The 17,322-nt window shown below is 36.5% G+C and overlaps 1 protein-coding gene and 1 pseudogene across 3 annotated transcripts in view; both read right to left on the bottom strand.

The window, feature by feature from the left end:
- Window positions 1–17,322, bottom strand: part of DLC1 (DLC1 Rho GTPase activating protein) — a 390,592-nt gene that overhangs the window by 334,125 nt on the left and 39,145 nt on the right. The gene's annotated exons all lie outside the window — the stretch shown is intronic.
- Window positions 1,845–3,405, bottom strand: LOC118526174 (large ribosomal subunit protein uL13 pseudogene; annotated as a pseudogene).

Raw genomic sequence — 17,322 nt, forward strand, 5'->3', positions numbered from 1 at the left:
CTATGCTCACTAAAAGTTATTTAATAATCTCTGGAGACTTCCCTTGGTATTATTGAGTTTCACAAGTACTACTCATACAAACGGCTTTGTTTATTATTATTATTATTTGAAAACATGTTAGTAAATATAAAGAGATATGTAGTTTGCCTATAAAAATCCTAACATTCTTGTCTCAGCTCTTGTTGATTAACTATATATCTCAATGTAATGTCTACAAAGAGTGATGTTACTTTTACATACTTAAAATTTCAGTAGAAATTTAAAGGAGCCCTGCGTATTTTTTTCTGAATCATCTAATTCTTTTTCTAAATAATACAGAAATACTTCAAAGTAAGCCATGGTGGTGAATCCTAAGAATAAAAGCTCAGTAAGAAAGGACATTAGATAAAAAAGTACACCTAAGGAATTCTGTAACTAGTGAGAAGGAAGGAAGTCAATTTAAAAAGACAGGAGAAGTGACAACTACTTCTCTCCAACAATAATTTCCCTGTCACTTTACTTCTTAGCATTTTGTGTTGAATTACTTTTACTCTTTATTCACTATCCACATATATGCCTAGAAATATTTTGCAAGAACAGTGCTTTATTCATACCTCCTCAGAAAGTGAATTCTAATTATGATATGTGATACTAACAAACTTAAAATATGTCCTGGCATAATTCTACCAAACTACCATTATGAAAAATTTTATTCATCTTCAATATATTCAAAGCCCCCAAATGGACAAATGTTCAGGATTTGGAAGCCAGAAGAAACATGGTATTCTGTACACATCTCCTTCATCCCTATTTTGTTTTATTGCCCAGTTTGAGTTGAAACTAAAGGAGAATATGAGGGTAATTCCAGGAGCAGAGAGACTAGCTTTGCTTTCCCCTTAACAATCATTATCTATAGTTCTTCTATTAGTTAAAAAAATAGAGCAAAAATTTGAGCTAAAAACAAACAAAAAAACCCAAAAAACTATAACAAAAAACTCAAGAGAAACAATATATAAACATGTTATAATTCTAATGCCTTGATTTTGTCTACTACACACATTGGTCCTCCATGACTTGTTAAATTATGCTGAACTGATACGAAATCACCCCCCATGGCCACTGGAAGCTTCAAGTTCTAATTAGTGCTTTATCGAAGTGTTCAAACAAATGTTAATTTCAAAGAACATCAGTATTAACTAAGGATTAATAGTAAGGATTCTAGTGGCTACTTAATTCGAGAAACACGGGCAAAAAGATCTTCTTGGAGAAAATGTAATACTTCTCTCAGCCTTTGTATGACAGTGAGCATTATGAATATCCAAAAGGCGGCTGTTGTATTGCATTTCTCTCCTTCCCCTTAACCCAGGATTTACTGTTCTTACTTAGATGCAAGCTTAGTCAGCAATATCCTGCAGTTATCCAGAATCTGCAAAGCATTGTATTAGTCAAGTCTGTGATATAAATACACCAATATGTTTTTAAGCTTTAGTGTAGGTCCATAATGCACAAATTCTTCTTAATAAGCAAAGCAAAAATATTTCAGAATCATAAACTCAGAGGATAGGCTTAGAGTTCCTAGTCTTAAGTAGATAGAATCAAATGAGTAACAAAGAGAAATTTGCAATGATTGATGTGGTAGGTTTAGGTGCATTCTACACTTCCAAAGCAATGAAGAAAATCACTGTTAAAAACTTTAATGTGTCATTTTTACGACCAACATAATACTGACTCTTTGATTAATTCAAGCTACCATATTTTTCTTCTCACAGATTTGTCTTGATCCAGTTATTTTTTATTATAAAATATTCCACAGCACTCTGCACTTTCTTAAAATTACAAGAATACAACTAAGTATTATTCAGTGTTAGAAGAGATTCAGAGTGATTATCTGCAGTATTTAGTGACAGTTACAGTTTATGAAAATTTTCAATGTAATTTGAAAAACAGTCATCTCACTTCAGTAATAAGTTTTTGCTTTATTCCTTTAATTACATTTCTTATTGGTTTGTACATTTCCATTTTCTTCATTTCTCTAACTGGAGGCTCTATATAAGCTAGTCCCATTTTCTTCATTGATAAGGCATTATAAACCAATAGTCATAATACTCATACGATTCTAGACTTTTCCCTTATTTCTCCTCAAATGTGTACTCCATTGTATCTAACAGTGCAGGGACTATGTATTTAATTATTGCTGAGTCACTTGTTCTTTTAGGTATATCGTTCATCTTTTGATTATAAGGCTGTTTTTTTTCTACTTGCTTTTAAGATTACCCTTTTGAATTTTAAGTTTTATTACAACTTCCCTAAAAGTGAATATCATTGTATTTATTCTTTTTTTTTAAAGATTTTATTTATTTGACAGAGAGAGACACAATGAGAGAGGGAACACAAGTAGGGGGAGTGGGAGAAGCAGGCTTCCCACGGAGCAGGGAGCCCGACGCGGGGCTCGATCCCAGGACCCTGGGAACATGACCTGAGCCGAAGGCAGATGCTTAACGACTGAGCCACCCAGGTGCCCCATTGTATTTATTCTTATCTGTATTTGTAACATTCTTGAAATTGTCTTTTAACCTGTTCTGGAAAATTCTTTTTTTTTTTTTTTTAGATTTTTAAAATTTATTTATTTGAGAGAGCGCAAGCGAGTGAGAGAGAGCATGAGCAGGGTGGGGGCAGAAGGAGCAGCAGACTCCCCGCTGAACAGGGAGCCCGAGGTGGGGCTCAGTCTGGGATCATGACCTGAGCCAAAGGCAGACACTTAACTGACTGAGCCATCCAGGTGCCCCTGTTTTGGAAATTTCTTTTTTTCTTTTTCATTCTTTTCTTTTCTTTTTTTTTTTTTTAGGAGTAAACAGTCAATTTTATTGGGCTCAGACCAGGAGTCCGTGGGTCTTGAGGACCTGTGTGTATTTGTCAATTTTTCTTCTGGTAATGGATCTTGGCCTTCTCCTTCCTCTTCTCCTCCAGGGTGGCTGTTACTGCATGGTACTTCCAGCCAACTTCATGTGCAGGGCACCCCAGGTAAGCAAACTTCCATGCAGGCTTCAGGTGCACCACCTTGAGGTCAGCAGGAACCACCATTCGCTTTTTCTTGTCCTTGGGGTGGCGGGATCCCATCAAACATATTAAGGTGGTCCAGGGCAGCCTGGCCTTGCTTGGTCTTGTGGGGCAGCATGCTTCTCACTGTCTGCCAAAAGATGCGGCTGGGTGCTTGGAAGTGGTAGGGGCCACAGGATGGGTTGGTGTTCACGCAGAGGAAGGCCAGTACTTCAAATTGTTTCTGTAGAAATTGCCAGAAATGTTGATGCCCTCACAGCACACGATTACAACCTTCTGACCCAGAAGCAGCTGTTTTGTCACAGTGGCCGCCAGGCAGCCCAGGAGATGGCCTTGGCCATCAAGCACCAGGACCTGCTACTCCGCCATCTTCAGCAGCCTCCTGGGAAAGGGTTTTGGAAAATTCTTGACCATATTCTCTTCAACTATTGCTTCTGTCCTTTTGTCTATCAATTCACCTCTAGAAATCAAATTACTTGTTGTTAATATTTTTTAAAAAGATTTTATTTATTTATCTGACAGAGAGACACAAGCAGGGGGAGCGGCAGGCAGAGGGAGAAGCAGGCTCCCTGCTGAGCAGAGAGCCTGATAGGGAGCTCCATCCCAGGACCCCGGGATCATGACCCAAGCTGAAGGCAGAAACTTAACTGACTGAGCCACCCAGGTGCCCCTCTTGCTAATATTTTTAATATCACATTTAAAAATTCCATTGTTTTATCTGTGAATAAGCCTGGCTACTATTGATTTTCTAGGTCAATAAGTTAAATCTTTTATAAAACTTGTCTATTAAAATCTTAATTCCAGTCATGTAGGTTTTATACCTAGAATTTCCATTTGATTCTTTCTTAAAATTTTTGAAGTATTTATTTTTTGAGAGAGAGAGCGTGTACATGAGCAGGGGAGGGGGGAGGAGCGGGAAAGGGAGAGAATCTTAAGCAGGCTCCATGCTCAGTGTGGGCCTGATGCAGGGCTAGATCCTCACAACCCTGAGATCTTGACCTGAGCTGAAATCAAGAGTCAGATGCTCAATGCACTGAGCCACCCAGGCGCCTCCCACCCCCAATATGATTCTTTTTAATAGATGCCTCTAGTGAATTTTATGCATATCTTTATTAAAATTCTCTATTTTATTGCTTGTTCTCTTCAATATTCTAACCAGTTTTTTTTCTTCTTTTTTTATTATGTTACATTAATCACCATACATTACATCATTAGTTTTTGATGTAGGGTTCCATGATTCATTGTTTGTGTATAACACTCAGTGCTCCATTCAGTATGTGCTCTCTTTAATACCCATCACCAGGCTAACCCATCCCCCCATCCCCCTCCCCTCTAGAACCCTCAGTTTCTTTCTCAGAGTCCATAGTCTCTCATGGTTCGTCTCCCCCTCCAATTTCCCCTTCATTTTTCCCTTCCTGCTATCTTCTTCTTCTCCTTCTTCTTCTTTTTAAACATATAATGCATTACTTGTTTCAGAGGTACAGGTCTGTGATTCAACAGTCTTACACAATTCACAGCGCTCACCATAGCACATACCCTCCCCAGTGTCTATCACCCAGCCAGCCCATCCCTCCCACCCCCCACTACTCCAGCAACCCTCAGTTTGTTTCCTGAGATTAAGAATTCCTCATATCAGTGAGGTCATATGATACATGTCTTTCTCTGATTGACTTATTTTGCTCAGCATAATACCCTCCAGCTCCATCCACGTCGTTGCAAATGGCAAGATCTCATTCCTTTTGATGGCTGCATAATATTCCATTGTATATATATACCACCTTTTCTTTATCCATTCATCTGTCGATAGACATCTTGGCTCTTTCCACAGTTTGGCTATTGCAGACATTGCTGCTATAAACATCGGGGTGCATGTACCCCTTCAGATCACTACATTTGTATCTTTGGGGTAAATACCCAGTAATGCAATTGCTTGGTTGTATGGTAGCTCTACTTTCAACTTTTTGAGGAACCTCCATACTGTTTTCCAGAGTGGTTGCACCAGCTTGCATTCCCACCAACAGTGTAGGAGGGTTCCCCTTTCTCTGCATCCCCGCCAACATCTGTCGTTTCCTGCCTTGTTAACTTTAGCCATTCTGACTGGTGTGAGGTGGTATCTCATTGAGGTTTTGATTTGGATTTCCCTGATGCCGAGCGATGTTGAGCACTTTTTCATGTGTCTGTAGGCCGTTTGGATGTCTTCTTTGGAAAAATGTCTGTTCATGTCTTCTGCCCGTTTCTTGATTGGATCATTTGTTCTTTGGGTGTTGAGTTTGACAAGTTCTTAATAGATTTTGGATACTAGCCCTCTATCTGATATGTCATTTGCAAATATCTTCTCCCATTCTGTCAGTTGTCTTTTGGTTTTGTTGACTGTTTCTTTTGCTGTGCAAAAGCTTTTTATCTTGATGAAGTCCCAACAGTTCATCTTTGTCCTTGCTTCCCTTGCCTTTGGCGATGTTTCTAGGAAGAAGTTGCTGCGGCTGAGGTCGAAGAGGTTGCTGCCTGTGTTCTCCTCAAGGATTCTGATGGATTCCTGTCTCACATTTAGGTCTTTCAACCATTGGGAGTCTATTTTTGTGTGTGTTGTAAGGAAATGGTCCAGTTTCATTCTTCTGCATGTGGCTGTCCAATTTTCCCAACACCATTTGTTGAAGAGACTGTCTTTTTTCCATTGGACATTCTTTCCTGCTTTGTTGAAGAGTAGTTGACCATAGAATTGAGGGTCCATTTCTGGGCTCTCTATTCTGTTCCATTGATCTATGTGTCTGTTTTTGTGCCAGTACCATACCGTCTTGATGATGACAGCTTTGTAATAGAGCTTGAAGTCTGGAATTGTGATGCCGCCAGCTTTGCTTTTCTTTTTCAACATTCCTCTGGCTATGCGGGGTCTTTTCTGGTTCCATACAAATTTTAGGATTATTTGTTCCAATTCTTTGAAAAAAAGTTGATGGTATTTTGATAGGGATTGCACTGAATGTGTAGATAGCTCTAGGTAGTATTGACATCTTCACAATATTTGTTCTTCCAATCCATGAGCATGGAACGTTTTTCCATTTCTTTGTGTCTTCCTTTGAATCTAACCAGTTTTTTTTTTTAATATTTTATTTATTTATTTGACAGAGAGAGACACAGTGAGAGAGGGAACACAAGCAGGGGGAGTGGGAAAGGGAGAAGCAGGTTTCCCGCAGAGCAGGGAGCCTGATGCTGGGCTCGATCCCAGGACCCTAGGATCATGACCTGAGCCAAAGGCACACACTTAATGACTGAGACACCCAGGCGCCCTCTGACCAGTTTTTTAAAGTTTACGACTGATAACTTTAATATCTAGATCACTTGTGCATCTGTTTGTTATTTGCTTTTCTTTGCTCCTCTTTCTCAGTATGCCTGGATATATATATTTTTTTAATGGATTAAAGATTTTATTGTTTTTATGGTCATCTCTCATTTATTTCATTTGAAGTTTCTGGCAAAATTAATTGTAGAAAAAATGCATATAAGTTGTATTATGTCTTTGTAGGCATGTAGCATAAATAGCTCTCATATAGTTTATTCAGCATGTGCATACATTATAAGATTTTAGAAAAAGGTGTTAGAAGCCTATCAGATTAAATATGCTTTCTGTTGTTTACCCAGATATTAATAACTCTAGCTTTCCTATATAGATGCCATTCTATAACATCCAGAAGTTAATTTGTCTTTCATGGTAATTTTAGATAGGAGATAACTCCAGTGTGAGTTTCCCAGAAGTGCCTGGATATTTTTGATCATCTGTTAGAAATTTTGAATGAAATACTGTAGAGACTCAGGATAATATTTTCTTCCTTCAGATAGAGTTCAACCTATTTGCTGGTAAGCATCTATAGTGGGGGCCAATCACATTAATTCAACTGGGAACTGAGTTACCTTTTGGCCGGGTTGAAGTCTTGGTAAGATTTATTGTTTCTGGTTCACTCCCCTTCCAAGTGTGTTACCCTCCAAGTATCCCAAGTGAGAACTGAGGGGTTTACTAATCAACTTCTCCTTGGTTAGACTTGCTCTTCAGTTTTTCTCTCAGCACCTGAAAGCTCTTCTTGGCTTCTTGCTCTTTGGTCCTGCCTAGGCTTAGAATTCAGTAATGTCCTAAATGTAAACCCTTGTGTATCAGGCCCATTTTCCTGTGCCCCTTCTCCATGGAATATATTCCTCATGTCCTGGCTGTTGTGACACCTCTCATTGCCAATATTTGTCTCTCTTTATAAGAGACTGCTGGAAACTCTCTTGCCTTCTTGCCTTTTAGCAGTGGCTCTCTTCCTCATTCTCTGTCTCTTTTCTCTCATTTAATGCTTGAGAGGATTAGGAAATAGTCTGAGAAGAATGTCACCTCACAGTAGTTGGGGCAACCTCTCCGCAATTCCCCTTGTTTCTGATATCTTGAACACTAATCCCTACCTGTTTCAATAGCTCCCTGATGCCTTCATATATAGGGTTTCTTTTGTATTTATTTTCTAGCATTACTATGATTTTTAGTGGGAACACTGATTTGCTATGAACTATTCTATCATGGGCAGAATTTTAAATCTCTATTTGGTTTTAAGTTGGCAGACTCTAAGAGACTCCATGAAAACTGAAAAATTAAACTCTCTGTCACAGTTTTGGAAAAAGTTGGAATGAGGCTCCTGACCCATTTATAGATGTATCAAACTGATGTTTCAAAAGAGCACATACATATTGAATCCTAAAATGTAGTAAAAAGGAGACCTAAAACATAAATATATTGTATCTTTAGGAAAAATTTACCAGAAAAACAAACTAAGGAAGACAAAAGCAAAATATGAAAAATATATAAAAATATAATTAGAGAAGAAAATGATTTGCTTTACATTTTCTAAGATAATATTCAAGTAATTGGTGATCTTTCAATACCTTTATCTTGGATTGGCTTTTATAGAAATTCAATTGAATCAACATCATTATAAGTGTGTGTGTTGGGGGGGCAGACACTATAATTTTTAAACTAAGTGTAAGTAATATCAGCCTGTCTCCAAGAGGGCCTTGACTTACACTTTAGTTTAAATACGGAATTTGGAAAATACATGACTTTATTCATGAATGTCCTAGTCCTTTCACTTTTTTGGGGGGAACTTGTGAACTGAGTGATTTTAATTTGGGGACTATTTGAGGAGAGAGGGAAGCAGGCAGAGAGATTGAGAGATAGTTGTTTATCTGCTTCATGGTTTGATCTTATTGCAAGCTCTTGGTATCTTTCCACTTCTGTCCAAATCAGTAAGCAGCTGGCCTCAGATTGCTATATTCATTTCATCTTTAACCAGGAAAAGAAAGCAGAATTGTTTTGGAGAAGAGGAGGGAGGGTAAATCAGTGATCTAAAGAAGGAAGCAGGAAGCTCTAGGCACTAACAAACACAAGCCTGTGCTTCAGAGATAAAAGTACAAATACAGGGGCGCCGGGGTGGCTCAGTTGGTTAAGCGACTGCCTTCGGCTCAGGTCATGATCCTGGAGTCCCGGGATCGAGTCCCACATCGGGCTCCCTGCTCAGCAGGGAGTCTGCTTCTCCCTCTGACCCTCCCCCCTCTCATGCTCTCTGTATCTCATTCTCTCTCTCAAATAAATAAATAAAATTAAAAAAAAAAAAAAAAAAAAAAAACAAAAGTACAAATACATAGTCTATATCTTCACAGAACTTGTAAACCAGAGAATGGAACAACAGCTGCGGAGCTTATAGTATTTGGCTTTCTACCCTAAACATAGGCACAAAGTAAAGAGCCACTAATTATTAAAGCTATTACCTAGAACAACCCCAAAAAGTAGAACATCTGGTTAATTCCACAAAAACCACAGTAATGAGTAGGGACAAGATTAGTGTCTACGACATGCCAGTGACTACAGACTTAACTAGACATTATTGTAGGGAGGCCTCTTTTTCGAGTGATATCATCCTACTCTGAGGTGCAACAGCTGAAAAAGGAAAACAAAACAAAAATAACCCAGACATCCCTCCTTTTCTAGATTAAAAACCTGAGGAATCTGCATACTCAGCACCCAAGAGTTTTCCAGGGAGCCTGACTTAATTCAGCATATCAATGTACTACTGAGAAATACAAACAGAGACACATTTCAAACTCTTGTGTCCATATTTAACATACTTCATCTCTAAGTTAGACTTAAAGAATCCTGAGAAAAAAGCTGGGGAATGGTTTAAGTCATTATGGAATGGGATGGTTATTGACTGAAATAGTGATCAACCCACTGGCAAAATCACTATAGGGAAAGATTTGGTAGTATATCAATTACAAATCAGAAAATTCACAACAAAACAAAAAACTTTTGATTTGTCTTCTAAAAATTAAAGAAGAAAAAGGTCCCCAATGGCTAGTTAGTCTTAAATTAGCTTTATGATATTCAGTGAAAGAATGGTAAACTTCCCTCTGGAAAGAATAAGAAATAACACAGACAAGTCTTCCATAACTGAGAACAAAGAAACATGAAAAATGAGACAGAAAATAATATTTGCCCTCAATACCAGTGAAATTTCTACCTTGCTCATCGTACTGTCCTGGTACCACTTAAGCAACAATTCTCAGGAATGTAAAATATAGGATATAATGTATTTCAGTTAAGAGTATAACGGAATTTAATCTCATGTGTAATATACTACTTTGGGGCATTAAAATACGTCCATTTGTTTTCTTTCTCTGTTACTTCCAAATTGTGAGAATTGAAAAAATAACACTCATTTTTTGTTTTCATCTTCTGATTTCCACAAACCCTTCCCAATGGGCAAAACTTATTGGAAACCATGGCCTAGGCCTGTTCATTTAGCTATGACTAAGATTTAAATCATCATACACTGGAGGCAGAAACTTTTGGCCCTATGTAAATTAAACAAAACTAGGACTCAGCTCTCATGTCTCTTTTGACTTTAAAACACTCCTCCAAACTTTTACTGTGTTCAGGGCTCAATCTTTCAACTGCATTAACTGAGATATATGCTGTTGAGTCTTTACTTACTAGCAACATTTTCTCCAAATGTTAATTTTTGGAATCTGATCACCCTGGAAGTCTTCTCATCTCCCACACTGAGATTAAAATATAAGCTGTTTTTTACTGAACATTTTTGTGTGTATGCATTTGCTGTTAATATCATCCCATTCTTACATTTTCTTATTAGGTATATGATTTATGGTATCAACTGTTTTTGTGACATTGAGTAATATCTATTTGGCATAAACTAGATTTGGTTCAGGTGAATGTGTGGTTGTAGAGAATTGGTTTGCGATACATTTTCAAATGTTTTATCTTTATTGACCAGATTCACTCAACCATTAAGTGGTGGAGACAGGATTATTGTCCAGGCAATCTGACTTCCAGAGCTTTTACTCTTTACTAATTCTCAAAATTATTTCAAAAAAGAAAAATGTAAGTTGTTTATTAGATAGTCTTTATTTCTTCCAGGTCATAAACTTAAAATAAAATCTTTTTCCTAGATTTTGTCAATTTTGGTTTATGTAGAGAATAGGTTAAGAATTAAAGTACAAGATCATATAAGAAAAATTTAATACTGGCTTCCATTTTGGAATAGGTGTTATTGTGTTTACTTGTCCTTTATTTTTTATTTTTATATTTTTTTCCAGTCAGCCCAGATAAATTGGTATTCCTGATTCTTTGAGAATACTTTGTAAATTATTACAACATGAAAGTGTTCTGCTTACTTATTTAACATTTTTCAGAAAACATACGCATACACTCTTTCAGGTTTTAAGAGATTTTAGAATACTATACATTTAAATCCTCCTAAACTTTGCCCCCAGTACACTGAAATATAGGTCCAGAGTATTGACAGCATGGATAAGTAAATGTTTATACACTTTTTACCCTGAAGAATAGGATTTTAAAAATAAAACTCATCTTGAAAACTACTTCTAGTTGATTTGGTCAACATCAGTGATTACGTCTGGGCGGGCTGCTTACCAGGTGACTCACCCCCTTTGCAATTGCTCAGTCCATGGTATCCCACTGTGGGTATCTACTTACACTCACATGGAAAAAAGGTTGGTAATGAATCATGAAACCCTGGAATATAAGCATACTTTTAAGCAAAATGCATGGGATTTCCCAGGGTTGAAAAAATAGTTTCTCTCCTGTATCTCCTAAAATGTTTCTTTTTTTCAGAACGTTAGCTACATTATCCTTAAAATTAATCCCACCCCCATCCTTTCTCCATAATGTTCAGTGTTTAATTTTTCCTTTTAATTTCAGGAACATTCTATCTCAGTTTGGAATATTTTTGGTGCAGATGATGTAGTTTCTAATATACAGCCACAGATGTACAATAGTGGACTTGACAACAAGGGGAACAACATCATTTCTTGACCATTTTCTGGAGCTACAGGGGGCTTGCAGGAGAGGGGGATCTGTGCTTTCCTATTATGGGTCCCTTTAGCCATTTTCTTTTGAGACCAGGATGGACACAGGCAACCGAGGCCAGTTTGCAGGCACTTCATGGATTACTGAGGAGGCCAGTTTAATGAGCATCTTGTACCTTACAAGCCACAATCATTCCAGAGGTTAACCTTATGAAGCAATTAAGAAAAATCATCCCAGTATTGTGAAATGACCTAGAATCAGAGATCTCTGGCCTTAACAAAGACTCTTTTTATGTAGAAAGTTAAGTATACAGTTGGACTTGAGTAAATAATAGTCTTTGGAGATGTGGAGATTGGCACATAGCTTAGCTCCAATGAAGCTGATATAATAGAAAGAAATAGAGGTAACTTTTGCCTCTGTAAGAACAAGGAAGGGACATTTGGAACTCATGAGACAATATTTCCAGTGTCATTTGAGGGATAACTGTCTCTTTCAAAGAGATTACCTTGATTTGTTTTAGCTAATGCAGGAAATGCAATTTCCAAATTTTATCTATTATTTACTGGATATTGTATGCACCACAGGCAAACATAGGACAGAAATCAACAAAGAAGATGGGAATCCTGGATTGCTCCTTTGCATGCTAATGGCAAGTTGTGATGTGATGTGAAGAAAAATAAAACTCTTGATCAAAAACACAATGGAGTATTCTCTAACTGAAGAAAACTTTTCAACTTAGTGACAGATACAACTTTGTAATACCAGATTACAGGTTTCTTCAACTCTACATTTATTGTGGAAGTCTCAATAATTATATGTGCTATTGGGATTTTCAGTTTTTACTCCCCAAGCCTTATCATAATTCACAACTCTTAATATCATTTTCTTATAAACTTAAAAACACATTTAAAAAAAATCAAAGACAAATTCTACAACAAAACATTAAAATTAAGGGTAATGAAACCTAGGTTTAGTTTTAAAAGAGAATTAGAATTTGAAAAGTAAATTTATTTTTAACTGAAATTGTATATTTTCTGAACATTTTTTTCTTTTTCTGTGTAAGTGTATAAGTGTTTCCTTTAAGTGTATAACTTAATGATGTTTTGATGACTTTTTATTTTAAGGCTAAAAAGTTTTCCTTAATAAGTCTTGCAAAATCAATGGCCATAAATAAATTTTTCCAAATAAAATAATCATTACAACAAAAAGAAAAGATATACATATATGTATATCAGATTTTCTTAAGATTTATTTGAGATAAAGGAAAACAGATTAAATAAATTTGAGAAAACAAGGTGTATAATTATCTTTTGCCTTATTGAGGTCACATTAAATTCATTTATTGGCTATTTCTTAATCAGACTTTGCTGACATTAAGCCTGACTTGTTTTCAGTTGCATCCAGCATCCAATTTTGTTTGAGATAGCTTTAGACATCTTACATAAAAGATGAAAGAAGACTGCAGCAGTAGTTGAAGAGTTATCTAATGAAAAAAGTTAAATATAAGATACAAAATAACTTTACTTCTTTCTTCTTCTTCTTTTTTTTTTTTTTAGAGAGGGAGGGGTGTGGAGGAGGGGAAGAGGGAGAGAATCTTAAGGCGGGGCTTGATCTCACAATACTGAGATTATGACCGAACCAAAATTAAGAGTCGGACACGTAACGAACTGAGCCACCCAGGCGCCCTCAAATAACTTTTCTTCATACATATATCTTCATAGCTATATTAAAATTAAAAGTTAGTTTATTTTTGAAAATTGTACCATATCATAACTATATCTACATCTGCCCATAATTTGACTAACCTTAGCACTTATATCTGTTCTGAAATCTAAACATCACCCAGAATAAAAGTGTTACTCAACTCATGTTATTCTATGTTTGGCTAGAGGAGATACTGAAACATTAAAATATCCAGATATCCTCATGTCAAATTGACAATGTGATGGCTAGAGTTTTTACTTTTCAACTATTTCCTGAAGGATTAGATACAAATAATCATCATATAATCACCAGAAGGAAGCAAAGTGGCTAACTGAAATTATTTTTCTCTTCTCCAACTTGAGCTGCTTCCATATACTACAGTGATCCCAAACGATCTTAGAATTCAAGCATGCTTGTCCTGGAACTTTGCATATAGCAACAGTGGTAACCAAGACCTGGGAATGCTGACTTAGCTGTACGTATGATCAGTCTAAACCATGCTGATCTCACCTGACCAAATCTTGAGTCTCACAGTTAGTGTAAACCTACAATCATACATGCTTGGTTGTTCTGGGGCTGCTGGGTTACCTCAGTGGGGCATTCCAATGACAAGATCGTCCATCACAGCTGTATTTGCTCAGCTACATCCACAGCTGAACCACCTGCATCTTCCAAATGAGAATGACTGTGATATGAGTAATAATAATGAAATGACAATACTGGCTTATAGTTCTTGCTTTTATTCCTTTCAGAATGAATTCACAGTTATTACCTTACTTGTTCTTCACAACAACCTTTCAGGCAATTTAATCTTTAACAGAAGAACTGAAAAATAGGTAAGTGACTAGCTCATATCACAATGAATCTCTTCAGTATTTCCATCAGAATCAGTGGATGAAATATTTTTAAAATATATAACTACTTGTAAAATAAAAAGGAAATATAATTATGTACATGTAATAATTACTCATTTTATCAAAAAAGAGTAATAAAGCAGAGTCATTTATATTCCAGTTTTTGTTTGTTACAGTTATGAAAATAGAGAAATTCCTTATATGCTTACTAACAGAATAGATAGCCCAGAGTATTTTGTTTTTTTCAGAGAGAAACGTTTACTGAGTCTAAACTAAACCAGCAATTCATTTGTCTGGTTTAAGAAAGCATATCTCATTGGAAATCTCATGACTATCCTCAAAAGAATTTATAGAAATGCCACTACCCACTACCCTGGTTAGGTTTTCTTTTTATTCAACTTCCTATAATTTGAAACTCAATAGTGCTTCATTACCATTGTAGAAATGCTATTATTTTATAGTTAAATGTAATTTCAAAAATGACTTCTTTATCTGCTGAAATAGATTTTAGAATCTCTGCTAAAATATGTATTAGGATGTAAAAGATATTGATTTCAGCTAATTGTTTAAGCAAACAAATACATTCTTAAGTTGCAAAATATGACTGCCTTCATTTTTCTTCATGTCCATTCAACTTACAAACAACAGTTGGGAACACACTGTAAAGGCTGTCTCAGATTGTTAAATTATTTTGTTCTATGTGCCAAGGTTTGAAATCCTCCTCATGGTTAAATGATAAAATTAAAATGTCTCAATTGCCATTATACTAGTATTTCTTGAATATGGCATTTTAAAAGAGTGTGGTGAAAAAGGCAGAATTATTTTTTGGACTACGTGCAGTTTGGCTTGTTCATGTAGTTACAAAAAACAAATGTTTGTCCAACGAAATGCTGAGAATCATGTCTCCTGGGAAACTTATACAAGGTCATAGTTTCAGGAGCATAAAAAAAAATCTTATAAAAGCAAACTAGCATGTAATATGAGAAAGTAAAAAAAGTGGTTGGGGAAAAAATTGATTCTGTTGGTTGAAACATCGATTAAGAAAAAAATAAGTCACTGTCTTCTTAAAATACTATATTTACAAACACACTCACAGAGTAATGATCAAATTCCAGCAATGTTACAGAGAAGGGAGGAGTCAGACTTGGAACAAAACTGCTTGAGGGGTACATAATGGAAAAGGGGGTGTGAAAGAGCTTAATATTGTAGAATGTGCAGTATTGGGATAATTTGCTGAAGGGTATATAGATGGTAAAGATTATGAAGGACAGACAAGTGTGGCTGTGACTTCTATCAACGCTAGGATCCTGTTGGTTTCATTCACTACCGAATCCCCATGTGCCAAGCGCCTGACACATTGAGGACTCTCAACAACTACTTCTTGAATGACTGAATGAGTAAATAGTAAACGATCTAGTTAGACAAAGCTATGATCGTTGATTTGATATCAGAATCTGTAGACAGTTCATCACCTCAAATTAGGTGAAATGACTCCTCTGTTTATAAATTGAACAAAATGACTTCTTTGTTAATAATAGCAAGTATTACAAACAAATATCACAAGCATGAAAATATTTTCCCTTGGTAAAGGAAAAGGGAGATGGCATGCTGTGCAAAGAGAATCATTTGTGTTCAGATACCCACACTGTGTACTCCTTGCCCACACAGAAACATACTTGACTGGCATGTTAAAATGTGAGTATCGTATCATGTTACTCTTCTCTTCAAAACTTTCCAAAGGCTCACATGACATTCAAGGTAAGAGCCATAGGTCCCAAAGATTCTCACTTCTTGGAGCTTATCTCCTGCAGGCTTCATCTACCTCACTCCGCTCCAGCTGCACCTGCCCCCTCCCCCACCTCTCCGCAGCTCCTATTTTAAGCCCTTCCTGCTAGTTGTGTCCACTGACTCTGCAGTTTCTTCACCCACACCCACACCAGCAAAGCTGGGTCACTCTCTTGTGTCCTTTAGGTCTTTACTCCAATGTCACCTCAGTGGGGCATTTTTTGGCAACCCTGTCTAAACTTGCATTTCCTATATTTTTCCTGCCTTATTTTCATGTATCACTATATACCTTCTTACATATTGTATTTATACATTGTTTATATTATCTGTCTCTCTCTCTCTCTCCAATGTAAGCTTCATGAGGGTGGGAATTTTGTCTGTTTTGTAGTTGATTTGTCTATTGTTTGTATCCTAAACCAAACATTGCTTGGAATACAACATATGTTGTATTAATGAATGAACAAATGAACAAGTTAACCAAATTTTTAAAAATTGGGGGACTTTCTGATTAGTTTTCATTTCCAAATTTTTAAAAGATGCAAATTTATTGAAATGATAAATATTAAATGAAATGACAACTATTAAAAAGGGGGGAAAAAAAGCTTTGTGTCCAAAAAAGGAAAACATAATTTCTTTTTCAGGTATCACACAACCAAGTTTTTGGTCACAGAAAAATCTTAGATTAGGTGTTCTTAATCTGGAGTTCATGGATCCCTAACAATTTCAGAAGGGGTCTCTGAGCCTGTATATTTTTAGGTCAATTTGTGTTATGTACAGTACTTATTTCACTGGTAAGATGGACTATAGCCTCTGTCACACACTGAAAGACAGTGTTTACAAAAGTATCGTCTCTTTACCATCTATGTTGGTATAACCAGGGTGGGAGGGGGTGCTTATAAAAATTGTATATTCCTGGGCCCCTCTCCAGACATACCGAAACCAGAATCTCTGGATGATTGACCCAGGACATTATGTTTTGAAATAAGTTTCCAGGTGATTTTTATCAAAATTTGACTTCAGGATTCTGATCCCTAGAATATGATAAGCATTTCATATGGTTGTTTCCCAGGTTACACAGCATCACTTACATTTGATTGTCTCAGCAGACCAGTGAGGTCTACAAAGGTAGATAGCTCTTCTCCTCATTTCCCTGGCAAGGGGACTCTTGTTCAAGAAGAAGTGATTTGACCTAGTTCTCAAAGTCAAGTCCAAGTTTTTTTCACTACCTGTTTACTTTCTGAAGATAAGCAACTTCCACAAAGCATTCAAAAGGGTCTTCCTAATATTGTAGAGATAGCATTTCTAGTAGCACTCAAGACCTTTACTGAATTTTTCAGTATTATCAAGTAAATATGTCGAGCTAGGGAGATAAAACGACCCAGGCAAAATGAAACTGTAGAAGCACTACTGCATGATACCTCTATGTAGTTGATAAACATTTGGGCCTCTTCTCTAGATGGTCCCTTTATGTTGCATCTCTCTACTGTTTCTGTTCACATGGCCTTTTTCTTTGCAATGATTTTTGCTTTCATGACCAGCATCACACAGTAGTACTTGTAGGCCAAGAGTTTCACATGTAAA

Source organism: Halichoerus grypus, chromosome 3 (assembly GCF_964656455.1).
Source record: "Halichoerus grypus chromosome 3, mHalGry1.hap1.1, whole genome shotgun sequence".
NCBI lineage: Eukaryota > Metazoa > Chordata > Mammalia > Carnivora > Phocidae > Halichoerus > Halichoerus grypus.